The following is a 16,873-nucleotide window of genomic DNA, read 5'->3' on the forward strand; positions in this document are numbered from 1 at the left end:
GTTTCCATCACCATTACCTTGAGTATCATCATGATTAACAGGTTCTTCACCAGCAACAACCTCAGGTTCTTGATCATGTTCTGATTCTGAATCTGACATATCATCAAACTTCTGTTTCTCAGAAGGATCTTCAGTTTGGATACTAGGGAGTTTAGTGTCATCAAATGTAACATTGACACTTTCAGTTACTTTGTGTTGATCAATGATATACACCCTGTATGATCTTCTTCCATATCCAACAAAAATACCCTCATATGCCTTTGCCTCGAATTTACCACGACGATCATCTCCATCCTTGAGCACGAAGCATCTGGCACCAAATATATGAAAGTATTTGATAGAAGGTTTCTGTTCATTCAAAATCTCATAAGGAGTTTTCATGAAATCTTTGTTGATTAGAGTTCGATTCTGAGTATAACATGCAGTATTGACAGCTTCAGCCCAAAAGTACATTGGAAGACCTGATTCACTTAACATCGTTCTTGCAGCTTCAATCAATGTACGATTCTTCCTTTCTACCACTCCATTTTGCTGAGGGGTTCTAGGAGCTGAAAATTGTCTGGTAATCCCTTTGTCTGTACAGAATCCATTGAGAAGTGAATTCTTGAATTCTGTTCCATTATCTGACCTTATTGCTTTAACAGGGACATTAGAATCTAACTCGATCAACTTGATATGATCAATCATAACTTGTGGTGTTTCATCCTTAGAGTGAAGGAATAAAACCCACGTATACTTGGAATAGTCATCAACTATCACAAGACAGTAACACTTCTTTGACATTGAAAGAACATTAACTGGTCCAAATAAATCCATGTACAATAATTGCAGAACACCAGTTATGGAGGATGTGTCAGTGCCTCTGTGACTTGCTTTCTTTGACTTTCCTTTCTAGCAAGCCTCACATAGTCCTTCTGGGGAGAATTCCAGCTGAGGCAGACCTCTGACCAATTCTCTTTTGACAAGAGAATTCATTGTTTTGAAATTGAGATGAGAAAGTCTCTTGTGCCATAGCCAACTCTCATCAGACGATGCCTTTGCATAGAAACAATTGACTGCAGGATTGCTTCTAGAGTTCATGTCAGCTACAAACAGATTTCCTTTCCGGATTCCCATCAAGGAGGGTTTTTCATTTTTGTTGTGCAGAATCTGACACTTCAGCTTGTCGAATAAAACATTGTAGCCGTTGTCATAGAACTGACTAATGCTAAGCAGATTGTGTTCAAGTCCTTGCACAATATACACATTTTTAATGATAACATTTCCAGCTAGCAAATAGCCATATCCCTCAGTTAAACCTTTGTTGTTATCTCCAAAGGTAACCACTGGGCTAGCTTTCTCAACCACATTTGATAGCAGGGCTCTATCTCCGGTCATATGTCTTGACGATCCGCTGTCAAGAATCCACACTACCGGTTGTACCTGTTTAATGCCCTGCAATACAAATGGATTAGACCTTCTTCGGAACCCAAGCTTGGTTGGGTCCGGCATACTTGTAAAACTGGCCTTTATCAGGCAAAACAACATCCTTAACTTTAATGTTCTCAACTTTCTCAATGACTGGACATTTGACCTTGTGAACAACCTTGACAAATTTCTGTTTAGGCTTAGGCACAAATGTCTCCTTTCTAGCTTTAGGAGGACTAGCAGTCTTAGACCTATCATGCTTCCTATTATTCACATGCTGATGAAGATTAGTCTTATCATTAGAAACATGCTTACCATTAAAATAAGCATACATCAAATTAAAAGCACAAGACATACAATCAGGAACACCACATGCTTTATGAGAGGGATTAACAATAGGCAACTTATGCATGGTAGATATGGCATTTGTGTTATCCAACTCATGTGTGTCTGAGTTAGTCTCAGTTGCTTTCACAACTTTGACTGGAACCTTTGACACACTTGACTTGGAAACAACTTTCTCATTAGCAAGATCTTCAACACGGATTTCTTCTTGAATAATAAATGAGGTCTCATCAAATGGTTCAGCAATTGATTCTTTATAGAGGGGTTCATCAACACCCTTAAGCACATGTGGTACTTCCCTACCTTTAGCACATACATGAGGAGGGGAGTTTATGCCTAATTTTCCAATAGCAACATTGTAATCATAACCTATTCCAGATGTTTGATTAACAGCTTGCTTATTGTAAAACTCTTTGGACTTCGAACAAGAATTAAAGTAAGCTTTAACCTTAGCCTCAAGACCGGTGATCTTGTCTTTGAGAATAGTTTCGAGTTGTCTATAACAGTCAACTCTATTCTCTAGAAAAGATACTTGTTCTTTTAATTTATCTTGATTAATGTGCACAAGTCTTAATTCATTGACCTCTTTCTCAAGGTCTTTGAGTTGTTGATTTAACATTTCATTATCACGAAGAGCACAATCTAAGGAACCTCCTAGATGATAAACTAATTCAGCATCAGTAAATTTTACCTCTTTTCTTGATGATGAGGTGTTTACATCACTAGCCATGAGAGCAAGATTCCCAACTTCTTCATCTTCACTATCAGTATCATCCCAGCTTCTTCCCTTTGCCAGGTAAGCCCTTTCAGATTTACTCTTCTGATTAGAATCATAAGAGTTCTTCCTAACTTGTTTTGGCTTCCTGCATTCTGTGGTAAAGTGTCCCAATTCATTGCAGTTGAAGCATCGAATGGTGCTTCGATCAACCATCCATGTTTTGTACCCACCACTGCTGGTGTTAGAGGATGAAGATCCACCTTTCTGGAATCTGTTGTAGTTGGACTTGTACTTGAACTTGGGATTCCTCTTGAATCTGATATTGGAGAATCTCTTGAAAATCAGGGCCATTGACTCATCTTCCAATTGCTCCAGTTCTTCCTAGGAATAAAAATCATCTCCTGATTGATTTGTAGTAGGAGGATCAAATTATGCTACTATCATATTTTCTTCAACCTTGGAAGACTGTACCATTCTTTCTGACTGTTGAGATTGTTGTTGTTGTTGTTGTTGTTGTTGTTGTTCAGCTACTAGAGCAGTAGACGTGTTGACCACTCTTCCTTTCCCGTAGACTTCCTTCTGCTGAATCTGCTCCAACTCATAAGTCTTTAACACACCATAGAGCCTTTCCAAAGAAATCTCACTCAGATCTCTTGCTTCTCTTATGGCAGTGATTCTATGTTCGAGATGAGTTGGCAGTGTTAAAAGGAACTTTTTGTTGACCTCCCTGATAGAATAGTATTTACCATTAATGTTCAGGTTGTTGATCAATGCATTGTACCTCTCAAACACTTCAGTGATTCCTTCTCCTGGATTGGATTTAAAGTATTCATACTCAGAGGTTAGGATTTCTAACTTGTTCTCCCTAACTTCCTCTGTGCCTTCATTAATAAGCTCAATAGTTTCCCAGATGTGTTTGGAATCTTTACAGTTCATCACATGTCTATTCATCAAGGGATCAAGGGAATCTACTAAAATTAATTGAAGGCTAGCATCCAGGGAGGCTTCTTCTTTTTCAGTAGGAGAAAAATCCTCAGGATCTTTCACATAAGTTCTTGCTTTGGTAATCACCACATCATTTTCTATTACCTCTGGTTCAATAACCATCGGAATTTTAGGACCCTTCTTTAACACTTCCAGATATTTGGAATTTGCAACTTGTAAAAACAATAGCATCTTCTTCTTCCACATAACATAATTTTTTTTATCGAATAGTGGAATTTTAACGGTTCCAACTTTTTGTGTAGTCATTATGAATTTTTGAGTAAATAAAAATTCAAGGAGTGAAAGAATCACAAAAGTCTAGGATCTTGATTTGTACGTTAATCAGAAGGCTCTGATACCAATTGTTAGGTCTCAATATGTTTGTAGAAGGGGGGTTGAATACAAAGAATACCGTTTAATCGAATAAAATGCGGACTAAAAAAGTGAAACAAAATTCAAGTTAAATAAAACTATTATTAAACTTGAAAGGTGTTACAACAACGGTATTGTTTACAAGGGATTAATCTCAAATAAATTATTCCAAATCTAGAATAAATTCGACATGAACTTTTTCTATTTTGTAATAAAAAGGATCAAATGCTAAATGCAATTTGAGATTAAGTTCTAGGGATTTTGATCCACTAGATAGTTACACAAGAACAAGAAAAGGATTTCTAGTGGATTAGATTTAACAATGAATACTAGAAATAAATGATCTGTGAAATTGCAATAAGTTCTCTGCAGTTTTTCTTTTGTTCTGTGTTCTTCTGTGTTTTACATTCAATATTCTGCTTCTTGTTGAAAAATAGCTGCTCTGCTTTATATTGAATCCTGTGATTTTAATTGGCAAGACAATCCATTTAGCTCAGCATGACAATCCTTGGAACTGGTAAGACTTTCGGTAGGACTATCAATTGAACTGATAGGACTTTCGGCAAGACAATCTAAATGCACTAGCATGACTTTCGGTATGACTATTGATTGTCATACCAATTGTCTTGCTAATACAAAAGATAGTCTTGCTGGATTAAAACAGATTTTAATCAAATAATAATTCTGAATTAATTAATCAATTAATTCAATTAATCAATAAATTAATCTTTGCAGATTTAATTTATTCTCTTAATTAAATTATATGACTTAATTAATTAATAGAGAATTAATACTAATCTTGAGCAGCAACCATTCTTCTGAAAATCTTCTGAAAATCACTGTCAATTATGAATCAATTCCACCACTTCAATGTTGACACTCGATGTACTGTCTGGTTCATGAGTGACTAACTTCCGTGACGTTTCTTCATGCCTTGACCTTGATAATCTTGATTTTCTTCAGACTAAATCCTTGTAATTAATTGATACCCTGACGAGATCTCTGTCACTTGATTAAATCCACAATCTTGATTTATATCACTGAGGCTTGATCTATTTCTTGAGCTTCTTCCAGTGAATTAAGTCCTCAAGTCTGTAGACGAACAATGTTACTTAATCCTTTGACATATGTTACTATGAGAGATCTCTCTGACGATAGAACCATTATTTACTTGTTACATCCTTATTTGAGTTAAGTTAATTCCTTGAATAAACAAATAGGCTATGACATATGCCTTTCAAGAATTGGATAAAATCATCCATTGGCTTCAGTCATTTCTCATCATTCTCGCAGATGTCCATTTCTTCAATGAGCAGAACCTGCCCCCGGTTCCATCTGCCCTCATCAGGGCTACATAATAGCTTATTTCCATCTTCTGGTCTCCTCTTTTTCTCCTACTCCTTTTATTGTTGGAAGTTTAATCACTAAATGGTAGGATGATGGGACTGCCATTAAGGCATGTATGTCTGTCCTTCCCATTATTGCATTTTATGTTGACCCTACCTTTACCACCACAAAATTCAACATTTGTGTAGCTTGTCTTGGCTCCTGACCCATTATCAAAGGTAGTTTAATTATCCCTTCAACGGGACATTCGACTCCAGTAAACCCATAGATCGGCATATTAGTCGGGGTTAATTGAGAATCATTGTATCCCATCCTTATAAAGGTATCATAAAGCAAAATGTCAACTAACGCTTCATTATCTACAATGACTCTTTTTCAGGGTTCTTCCCTATGATATATGTTATGACTAGAGGATCATCATGAGAAAACTTAACCCCTTTCAAATAAAAGTCATCGAATGTCATTGATACTCCAGTCTTGGTCCTTTTCGGGGCTTCTCTAACTATTTGCATGACCTCTCGAGCATAAGCGTTCCTTGAGTTTTTAGAAGAGCCAATCGCAAATGGTCCTCCAAAGATCATGTTGATTATTGGGCCTCATGGTTGGGGGTTTCTCCCTTGATCATCTTAATCTCTCCTTCGGTCATCAAAATTTCTTCTCCCATTATTGTTACTTTCTCCCCCTCTCACTATCTCCAATGTACTTGCTCAGTCTTTCTTTTCGAATAAGGAACTCAATCTCGTCTTTCAACTATCAGGACTCATCGGTATCATGGCCAAAATCCTTATGAAATCGATAATATTTGCTTTTATTCAACTTGGTAAGATTGGACTTTAGAGGCTTTGGCCAGCGAACATCTCCATCCCTCTCAGTTTCCATCAAAATTTGACTTCTAAGAGCATTCAATCTAGCCTACTCGGCGAAATTTTGTCATGGTCCTCCCTTCTTCGGGGGTGAATCGGCGTCTTTGTTAACCCGATGATACTTGTCATTTGCATCATACTCTTCATCTGTCTTTTGTTTTTTACCACCAGCGGGCTCATTATTTACCTCCATATTTTTCATGCTTTCCTCGACTTGAATATACTTTCCTGCTCTACTTTCAAGTTGTTGCATGTTCTCTGGGGGCGTTTGGCCAGAGACATTTTGAAAAATTTATCCTTAGTCCCTTGTTGTAAGGCTATCATGGCCACCTTATCATCAAGATTTGGGACCTTCAAAACCTCTTTCTTAAAACGGTTCAGGTAATCTCTAAGAGACTCTTTTGCTCCTTGTACAATGCTCATGAGGGAAGCTGAGCTTTTTTCATGTACTTTCCAGCTGATGAAATGTTTGATTAAAGCCTGACTTAAATGTCTAAAAGATCTAATTGAATTCAGGGGAAGACATTTAATTGCATCGTTCATAGGTTGCATCAGCAGTGTGTTAAAGAAAGTCCTGACATAATTCGCCGGATTTCCATTCCCATCATAGGCCTTTATAATGGGCATCTTGAACTTCCTTGTGATATGGGTATTCATGATCTCTGCCGTAAAAGGCAGGGTCGGATCGTTAAGGTCTCCGAGGGGGAGAAATTCATACGTGTTTCCTCAAGGGACATTCATCTTTTTCCTCCTGGGAGTCTCCTCCAAGTCGATTACTTGAGTAGATCCTCTAGCTCCTCTAGCTCAGTTGGTTCTCGGTGGCTGCTTAGCCTGACTAATTTCCACATCTCTCTTAAGCCTTAGGATTTCAGCTTCATGAGCACGTATACTTTCTTCAAAAGTCTTGGATGCCATCCCTTGAGTTTCTTGAAGCTCGGGGTGCCTACCTCCAACGTGCTCTTGTCCCTACGTCTCCTCATGTGATGAGCATCCGATTCTCCGCTCTCTTCAGTTGTATAGGGTCCAGAGACACCTCGTTCATTATTGATTAGTGGAAGACCTCTAATATAATTAAAATCGTTCCATGGTTGCGGTTGAGGCGGTGGGGGAAGCCTACTTCCTCCGGCCTCAGAGTATAATGGTATCCCATAGGTGGGGTTTATTGGCCTATGGTGCACCACAATTGACATATTAAAACCCACAGATTGTGCCCCCAAATGAGCGTTCAGATTTGAGTTTTTAGGGTTCTCCCCTAAAGTCAGGATTGACCTAGATCCGGACTGGGGGATGATAGGATTCTCCATCCCTTGGGAGTAGGTTGAGTGAGGTGGAATCTCAATCGCGGATGAAATTGTTGGAGTAGTTCCAACTTATGCTCCTTCGGGAACGTTGTTTCCACTTTGAGTGGTTACCATGATTGATGTCTTTTTCCCACAAATGGCGTCAACTGTTATGTATACAAAACTAGATTGCAATTAATGTTAGGGTTTGTGGGCTCAAGGCCTTTGATTGACCACTCTCATGCTTCGTGACTCAAATCTGTCTTCACAATATATCTACGTACCTTGCTATATGCCAAGTATTAAGTCAAAAACGTAGTTCTTGAATGATGGGATAAGACCCTCTATATAGATTTTGGATGTCCACGAATTGGACTAGGGTTAGGAGACTTGGTGAGCAAACCTCCGTCTTTTAACGAACATTGGAGTCCTAAAACGTAGGAAGTAGATTCCTTGTTGGTTTAGGTGCTTTGAAGGCTAAATCATATCTTTTATTGGACATATTTAATGAGCTGTTAATTGACCCTATTAATTAATTATGAAATTATTAAATAACTAGAGTTTCGGGTTTTATTAATTGGGTTTTGTCATTGGACGATATTGGGTGTAATTAATATAACATTAATTACGTTTTTAGGCTTATTTTCGGGCCTTATCAATAACAACACAAGTTATAAGCTTTCTCACAATGTGATCATCAAATCATAAGGGTCTCATAATACTCTTTCCGTAATGAAGCATTACGGAATGATCATTGAGCACTAAATGCATCTTCACCGACCTAATTTCAATCTTCACATTATTGTTGTCTTTTTTCCTTTTAATGTTTTATTTTGAATTTTCAAAATTTAAATACTAAAAAATCATAAATATATTAAAAAAGTAGAATTCAGGTTGCAAAAATTACTTGTAGTATTTTGTCAAATACGCCATGTTTCAAAATCTTTTTGAAAGTTTTTGAAAATATTCATTATTTTTCCCTTTATAATGGTTTAATTCGAATTTTTAAAATTAAATATTAAAAAATATTAATAATAAGTGAAAAAAGAAGTTGTTAAATATGGTGTGTTTCTCAATTTTTTTGTTTGAAATTTTTGGAAAAATGTATTAATTTTTCTTTGTAAATGGTTTAATTTGAATTTTCCAGATAAAAATATTAAACAATCATGAGTAAATGAAAAAAGATCAATTTCAGTTGAAATTTTTTTAGTGGAATTGATTTGTCATATATGATGTGTTTCCAATTTTATATTTGGAAGTTTTTGAAAAAATGTATTTCTTTTTCTTTTTTTAATAGGTTAATTCAAAATTTTTAAATGAAAATATTAAAAAAAATCATAAATAAATGAAATACCAATTTAAGTTGCAGAAACTTTTGGAATTGTTTTTTGATGAACAAGTGAAAGTTTCATTAAAATATTAAAACATAGTTGGAACAAATATTTAAACTTTAAAATATAAATTTATTGTGAAACAAAATACAAGCTAAACAAATAGTTATTTTATTTTCAGACCGTTTAACACATAGAATATGCAATTTTTTGATATAAAAAGTATTATGATTACATCTCGAGCAATCAAACCTCTACCGGTTGTGAAACTAGTAGCATTACAATTAACCTTCAAATAAGTATCATATGTAGCCCAATGTTCAGAATTATGAACAATTTTTTGTTGTAAAAGGTAAGCTCTTGTAATATGCACTACTGTCGCAGATTTGATGCAAGTCATGTGGATCTTCCAAAATACTATAAAAATTCTTTTCAGAAAAATTATCGAACCCGTAAAGGATACACAAAAATATCAAAACAGAATATTAGCATCCCAAAAAGATGAGCACATAACAACCTTGATAAAAAGGTACTTAACAAGATTTCATTCAAAATGATCAAATCTTGGTTGTATTGTAAAAAACATATAAAAAGATGGTGCGTAAGAACGAATGGTAGAGGAGGAAAACTAAAAAATGGAGAAATGGCCGATATGAACCCTACATTTGCGAGTCAACTCTCAAATGTTGACAAAGCGAGGCGCGACATCGCTTAGCTTTGATAATTGATTGCAAATATTTGTTGGAATTATTTTGTCAAATAGTCTGTGTTTCACATTACTTTCAAAATTTTTGAATGTTTTTTCCTTGTCTTAATAGTTTCAACGACAAGCCCGTTGGTTGGAGCATTTGATTCTCATTCCGAGGTGAATAGAGCTGAAAATGAACAAAGCCCTTCGTCAAACAAAACTCGGGATCAACTCATATAAATGAACTCGACTCGGCTCATTTTCTTAAATGAGCCGATCGTGAAAATAAAAATAAACTCGGATAATTAAACGAGCCGAGTTGTTTGTATGTTCGGCTCAGACTCGACTCGAACTCGACTCGACTCGGACTCGGACTCTATGACTCGACTTGGATAATTTTTTTATATATAACAAATAATAAATATTTATTAATCACTTGCATAAAGATTTTAGATTTTTTAGTTAAAATTTATTACTTATTATAAAGTAAAATGATTAATTTAATTCAAATTTATTATATATTTTAATAATAATTAAAATAATTAATTTAATACATTTCACTAGTGCTTGATTACTTTAACAAATAAATTCTAATTAAACTTAACCATAAATTTCACATCACACTTTATTAGAGGAGTCTATGATAAAATCGACTAAAATTACGATTTTAAATAAATTAAAATATCAAGTTGTTAAAATAAATTATAACATTAAAATATTTTTAAGAAAAGATAAAATATTTTTTAATAATTATATTTCTCGACAAGTTAAAGGGGCTTGCTTCCCTCATTTTATTTTATATGTCTTTTCTAATACCAATTTAACTGAAATATCAAAATTACTTAATATTTGACAATCAAAATCACCAATTGAAAAGTAATGTACGATTTCTAAAGTTGTGAATGTTTCAATAATTTAAAATAAAATTGATTTGTTCTTAATACTCGACTTGTCAAATAAAATGATAAAATTATATGAATTAAGAAACAAGTGTAGAGTGTGAGTGTGCATATATAATTATAAGATCCAAACTAGTATTTGATCTCAATATAACTTTTATAAATCATACCTTAAACTTGGTCGATTAAAAAATATCTTATATATATGCGAATTATCAGTTGACAACTTGTTAGATATAATTGATGATATCTAGACAGAAACTATCAGAAGTTCTTATCAGGACTTATATCAGTAATTACTGAAGAGTGACATCATCAGTACTTATATAAGTACTTGATGATCAACAGATGATGTCATCAGGATTTGTCAGTTCGGTAGATATTCGAGGAGGAAAAGGAAAGCACGAATTCAAGGCGGTGAAAGACTTTATCTTAGAAGCAATCATACATGGATATGTTTCCTTATTGTAATAGAATATGATTACTTATTAATTGTGTAACTGTGCTTTATATAAAGCACATATAAGGTTCATGCTTGTAACACCCCCAAATCCGGGGCCGGGGATCTGGGTTGTCACGAGTTCCATTTCCCTTAACAACACTTAATCTAAATAAACAACCAATTACTGCGTACTGTGACCCTACAATATACACACACACCACAAGTTATAGTCTCAGAGATGAATACCAAAATAACACAAGTCATTTTATTCCACAATTATAAGTCACTACACCTCAAAAGGGGGTTTGAATAAATTTACATATTCTTTGCCATTATTATAATTCATAAATATACATAAGTCTGGTATATTAAAAGTTGAAAGTCTAGCCTATTGGTAGTTCCTACCTCAGCTACAACGGCATCAACGCCTACAGGAAACTGGGGAACATTTCCTATCCGCTCACGAATTGGGAACTTGGTCCTGTCCATCTTGTCTATCTGTTGTTGTGTGATGAAAGAAGAAAGTAAGGGTGAGCAACAAGCCCACCAAAATAACATGTATTGTAATTAACAATATATGAGCCTTCTCATAGTACTCATGAAAGTCTTGGTCAAGCAGATATGAACTAAGTTTGATATCTTAATGCGACGAATTCGCAAAATATCAGTATATCTACTTTTCAAAACCTTTGAAGTCCTCTGACATGTATATTATACACAGAGTTCCAGTTTATAACTGTATATAAATATCGTTGCAAGGTGATCTCATATATCTAACCTTGTCTCAACATTTTTCTGAAAATCTTTGTCATGCATAAGATAATCATTTACTAGATATAAGTTGAAAAGATGAAGTTACAAGATACTCCAATATACTTATATCTTTTTTCTGAATACTACTTGAACTACCACCGTTCAAGATATAAATAGTTCATCCCATAGATGAAGCTAAAAGACAAAACTTGTATAAAATCAATCTTTGAAATATCATCAAAATGAAATGAAGTTACGAGATACTTCATTTGATGAAAACATCATTTTGAAAACTCGACCCTGCCAACACTCAACAATCGCCCAGCTGTAGCCTTTCTATCGAAGTGCTCTGGGTAGTGTTGCAGAAATATCCAACTGGATGATGAACTCATTACGGGAGTTTGCCGCGCCAGGAAGACCACTCACGATGATCAGTCGCAGCAGTGCAACACCACCATTTTCTACATGTAGAGGAGAACAGTCGGATTTACTTGTCGATCGAACACTGGACTCCTAAGGAATGAACCGTCTTAGCGAAACTTTCGGACCATTTGGGCCAATAAATAAGGCTGGGCCGGCGCCACTCGACCACTTACACTACTCCTAGTTCAGATGAAATCCATGAATCTGAAACGTAAAGCTCGTCTCCCCTTTCCCCAAGTAGGAACTTGTTAATACGACTCCGCCAAGAAGTCGCATCTAGTTGGAAAGAAAAACTCACCGATATTTCCCAGGCGATGCCTGTTAATGGATTAACTTATTCCAAGAATTTTACTTCTCGAGTGTTGGGTAAGTAATAAAAAAACTCTTTTATCAAAACAGCAACCTTGTAGCGAATATAAAAATATATCACGGAGCCGGATCCCTCAGATTTTTGAGCGAGTATTTAAATCCCCTTCGAAAGGAAGATCTTAAATTTGAAAATGAGTTTTGGGATCCGCTCTAACTTTCAAAAAATAGTTTTGATAAAGTTTAAAAATAATCTCTAGAAATATTTAAAGTAAGAATGATTTGATAGTATCAATTATTTTACAAATACTTGGCAAATATCGATATATTATTCTTTAGGAAAATAAAGAATATTATTTAATAAAATAAGCGGAGTCATAAGTCCTCGAATGTGTATTCAAAATAATATTCATTAAATAAAATAAGCAGAGTCATAAGTCCTCGAATGAATATTCAAAATAATATTCATTTATAATATAAAACTATCGAATAAACCTTATTCGATTAATAGTTTTGAAAACTATTATATATATATAATATACTCGGGAACATCGCCTCCCGGTTTAGAAAAATGTTCAACTCCGGGTCCCCTATACTAAGGGTATACGCAAGTACTGCTTATCTCTAGCATATGTATTATGCAGTTATAATCAATTGAATCATCAATGAGAAATCAAGATTATGAAACAGGCATGCATATATATATCATAACAACATGCTCCAATATATCACAAGACTTGCTAATAACAACCATGCACTTATCACAAGATAATGCACAAACAAATATATACATCACAACAACAGTATAACGGGTAGAAAACTTGCCTGAGTGTTCCGGGGTAGAATTAAGCTTAGAGTGGGTCCGGTAACCTATGAACAACAACATAATCCAGAATTAGACCACGGTCGCTTAAAAACTAGTCAAAACTCACTCATACCTTAACGGTCGCTTATACGCTTAACAATTTGCATTAATTGCTCGTGTACCCTCGGCTCCACTAATTTTAATAAATTAATCGTTACGAATTTTAAGGCGACTCTTTCGCAAGTACTTTACCAACTGCCTAACCCACCTTACATAATTTTAAGGACCTTAACCAAGGTTTCAAAGTAAAGCGAGGGGTAATGGTTCGTCACGAAACGCCGTTACTTAAAACGGTCATTTCTCATCGCTCGTAACTCGGATTTAGGCGAACGACATATCAAAACAAAACTCGTAACATGAACTATCTAAAAATGGCAAAGGTCAGAATTTATAATTAGTTCATGGGTCCTAGAGGTGGGCATTATGACGGCTAGAACTTAGCAATTTCCAATATTTTTACCACTCCAAATCAATCCCCTCCAACTACAATCCATCCACAACTTCAAGATTCAAACCTAGGCTACTGATATTAGCCAAAACAAGCTCAAGATCCTCAATACAATTCAATATTATACCATCTCCATAATCAACTAATCTACTTAACAATCAAAGTTCAATTCAAGCTTAATCATTCAAACAACTACTCATCCATCCAAACCATCCCAAAATTCGAGCAAACAAACTTAGTACTTAAAGGTCCAAAAGTTTTATACCTTTATTTGTGAGGGGAAAGTTGCTACGAAGCCTTAAACCCTTGATTAATCCTTACACAAGCTTGGATCTCACAAACAATCAAGAAAACACAAGGTTAGATTTTGAAGTTTCTAAAAGTTCGATTGAAAGAACTGTAAAAATGAGGATCTTACCATGCTTATTTAGATGAGACTTGTGAACAAGAGTTTTAGGCCATCTCAATACCTTTTCAAAGAGCTATAGAATATACTAGTTTAGTGAGTATTGAAGGAGATATGACAATTTGAAGTTGCTGCTATGGTTTTGGCCGAGAAGAAGCTTTGAAAAATGAGGTGATGAAATGCTTCTTTGATTTGCCTTGGTTAATTGGTGTCATGTTTTATTTGATAAATATCTAGCTTCCTTTATGCTAAACATGTGGTTTTTAGTTGGATACCAAGCCAACTACAAGCTACTAATTGTGTGGCTTATATTAGTTGCTCCCACTTACTTTTACTAATTACAATTTCATGCCTCTAGTCCTCTTGCTTTTCATTTTTAACCTTTCACAAAAGATGCTCTCAATACTTATACTCTAATTCCTTATTTGGTTTCCCTTTGTTTCATTAGTCATTCGTCGTTCAATCTTGTTGATCGTTTGAGGGATCATATCCGGGATCTTATTACTTGGGCTTCCCTGAACCTTTATTAATATTTTATATTCCTTTAATGATCCTCTACTATAATCCTTAAATAAAAATACTTTTAATTATGTTACCTTATACTTAATCCTTTCGATATCTAGTGGATTTTTGGGAAAAACCAAAGTGTTCGAATCCAAATTCTGAGGACCTTTACATACACCCATTCACTTTATAGAATACTAATACGATCTCAGAATTTCCATAACAGTACTCCTATATAGCGTGGTATGATATTTTTCCTTAATCAGCATAGTCAGAAATTTTTTTACTATTTATCAGGGTTTCAAAAATTTCCAAAAATTGGGGTTATTACATTGCTATAAGCACTGCGACATTGTTCTATCATTCGCATAACCTAGCAGCTCTCAAGGATAATTGTTCATCCTTTGAGAGAGTACTTTTGTAATCATTTTTTATCTGTTAATATAAACACTGTTGATTATGTTAAAGCTTTATCGAATTGTTTGCATAAACTATATTCACCCCCCTATACAGTTGATTACGGACCTAACAATTGGTATCAGAGCTTGCTGTTAACATATATACGGTTTAAGATCTGAAAATCAATCTTTAATGGCAGACAAAGAAGCACCATAGAATCCACAACCACCACCTCCAGCCACATCACAGATTAGCAGCAATATGAGTAGGTATGAAGCCATCAAGGTGCCAATCCTGAATATACATGAATATCCAATCTGGAAAGTCAGGATGGCCATGTACTTGGATGCCACATATCCTGAATATCTAAGCAGGATTTATGATGGTCCTCATAAACCAATGAAGATAGTTGTTTCTGTTATAGGAGAACCAGAAAAGATGGTTGACAAAGACAAGAAGGACTATTCTCCTAAAGATCTTTCATCTTTTATGAAGGATGCAAAAATCAGACACATTTTGCACAACAGTCTTGATAGTGTTATGTCCAATAGGGTCATTGGATGTAAAATATCAAAAGAGATATGGGATGCTTTAGAGGCATAGTGTCAAGGCACAACTGCTATCAAGAAGAATAGGAGGACAGTACTTACTCTAGAGTATGTGCACTTTGACTCAAGATATAATGAGTCCTTAACTGAGATCTATGACATATTTCAGAAGTTGTTGAATGACTTGTCTCTTGTCGACAAGGAATATGATTTAGAGGACTCAAACTTGAAGTTTCTTCTTGCACTCCATGTGGGACTTTAATGTAACATCAATAAGGGATAGTTATGAACTTGATGAAATAGCTCTAGATGAGATCTATGGAATACCGAAAACTCTTGAACTAGAGATGGATCAAAGAAGCAAGAGAAAAAGATCCAAGTCTAGACCAGTTGTACTCAAAGTTGAAGAGAAGCCAGAAGAGAAAGCTAGGAGAAAATGATACTCCAAAGGAAAAACTATGATTGCAAAGTCAGATATTGAATCATCAAACTCTGATGATGACTCAAATACTGATAATGATTCAGATACTGACAGTGATCATGACAACAATGAAGACATGGAACAAATGACTACTCTACTGGTTAAAAGCTTCAAGAAGACGATCTACGATCTACAAGAACTTCAAGAAATTGAGAAGATTTTTCAGAAAAGGTTCCAGTTCCTCAAACTCCGATAAGAGGAATAACATGAGAAGTACTTACTGGAAGGAAACAAAGACTGGAAAACTTGATAAGTCAAAGGAAAGATGCTACAACTGTGATGGAATTGGACTCTTTGCAGCTGACTTCAGAATACCCAAAGCTGAGAAGAAACAAGCCTTGATCTCAAAGAAGAAAAACTAGGATAATTCATCAGATTCAGATGATGGGGTCAACTATGCTCTCATGACAAATATTGATACTGAGGCTGACAATACTGAAATAAAGGTACCTCAGACTACCCTTGCTTTTGATACTGATGATATCCATGAATTAAGATTGTTTCTTAAGTCTCTGCATGTTAGTTATAGGGATCAAACCTTAGAGAACAATAGAATCAAGAGTGAAAACTCCGAGTTAAAGAAAATGAATGATCACCTAGAAATTGAGTTGCTTTCCATACTAGAAACTCAAAAAGAAAGAGATAATGTTGTTTTTGTTAAAGAAAATTTGTTAGAAAAGCATGCTTATCTAGAAAAGGAGTTAGCTAAAGAAAGAGAGGTAATTAAACTTTAGACTAACTCAGGAAAAACAACTCAAGAAATTTTAGAGAATGGTTGTTGGGGATCAAGATTAGGATATGCTAATTCTGATAAGAAAATTGGAAAAGAAACTGAGAAAAATAAACCTGGTAAATACTGATACTAAGGTTATACTGAACAAGGTTCAGTTGAAGACCATTAAGTTTAATCCAAGTGCTGATATTGTTAAATCAGTTAATGAGGTAGGTTCAACCTCAACACCCAGATCAAACTTAATTATTGATAAGAGTGAACAAGTTCACACAAAGTCAGTAAATATTGGTTTAATGACTCAGAAACAGCTTAAACAAAAGCTGAAGGATTT

Source organism: Apium graveolens, chromosome 10 (genome assembly GCF_009905375.1).
Source record: "Apium graveolens cultivar Ventura chromosome 10, ASM990537v1, whole genome shotgun sequence".
Taxonomy (NCBI): Eukaryota; Viridiplantae; Streptophyta; class Magnoliopsida; order Apiales; family Apiaceae; genus Apium; species Apium graveolens.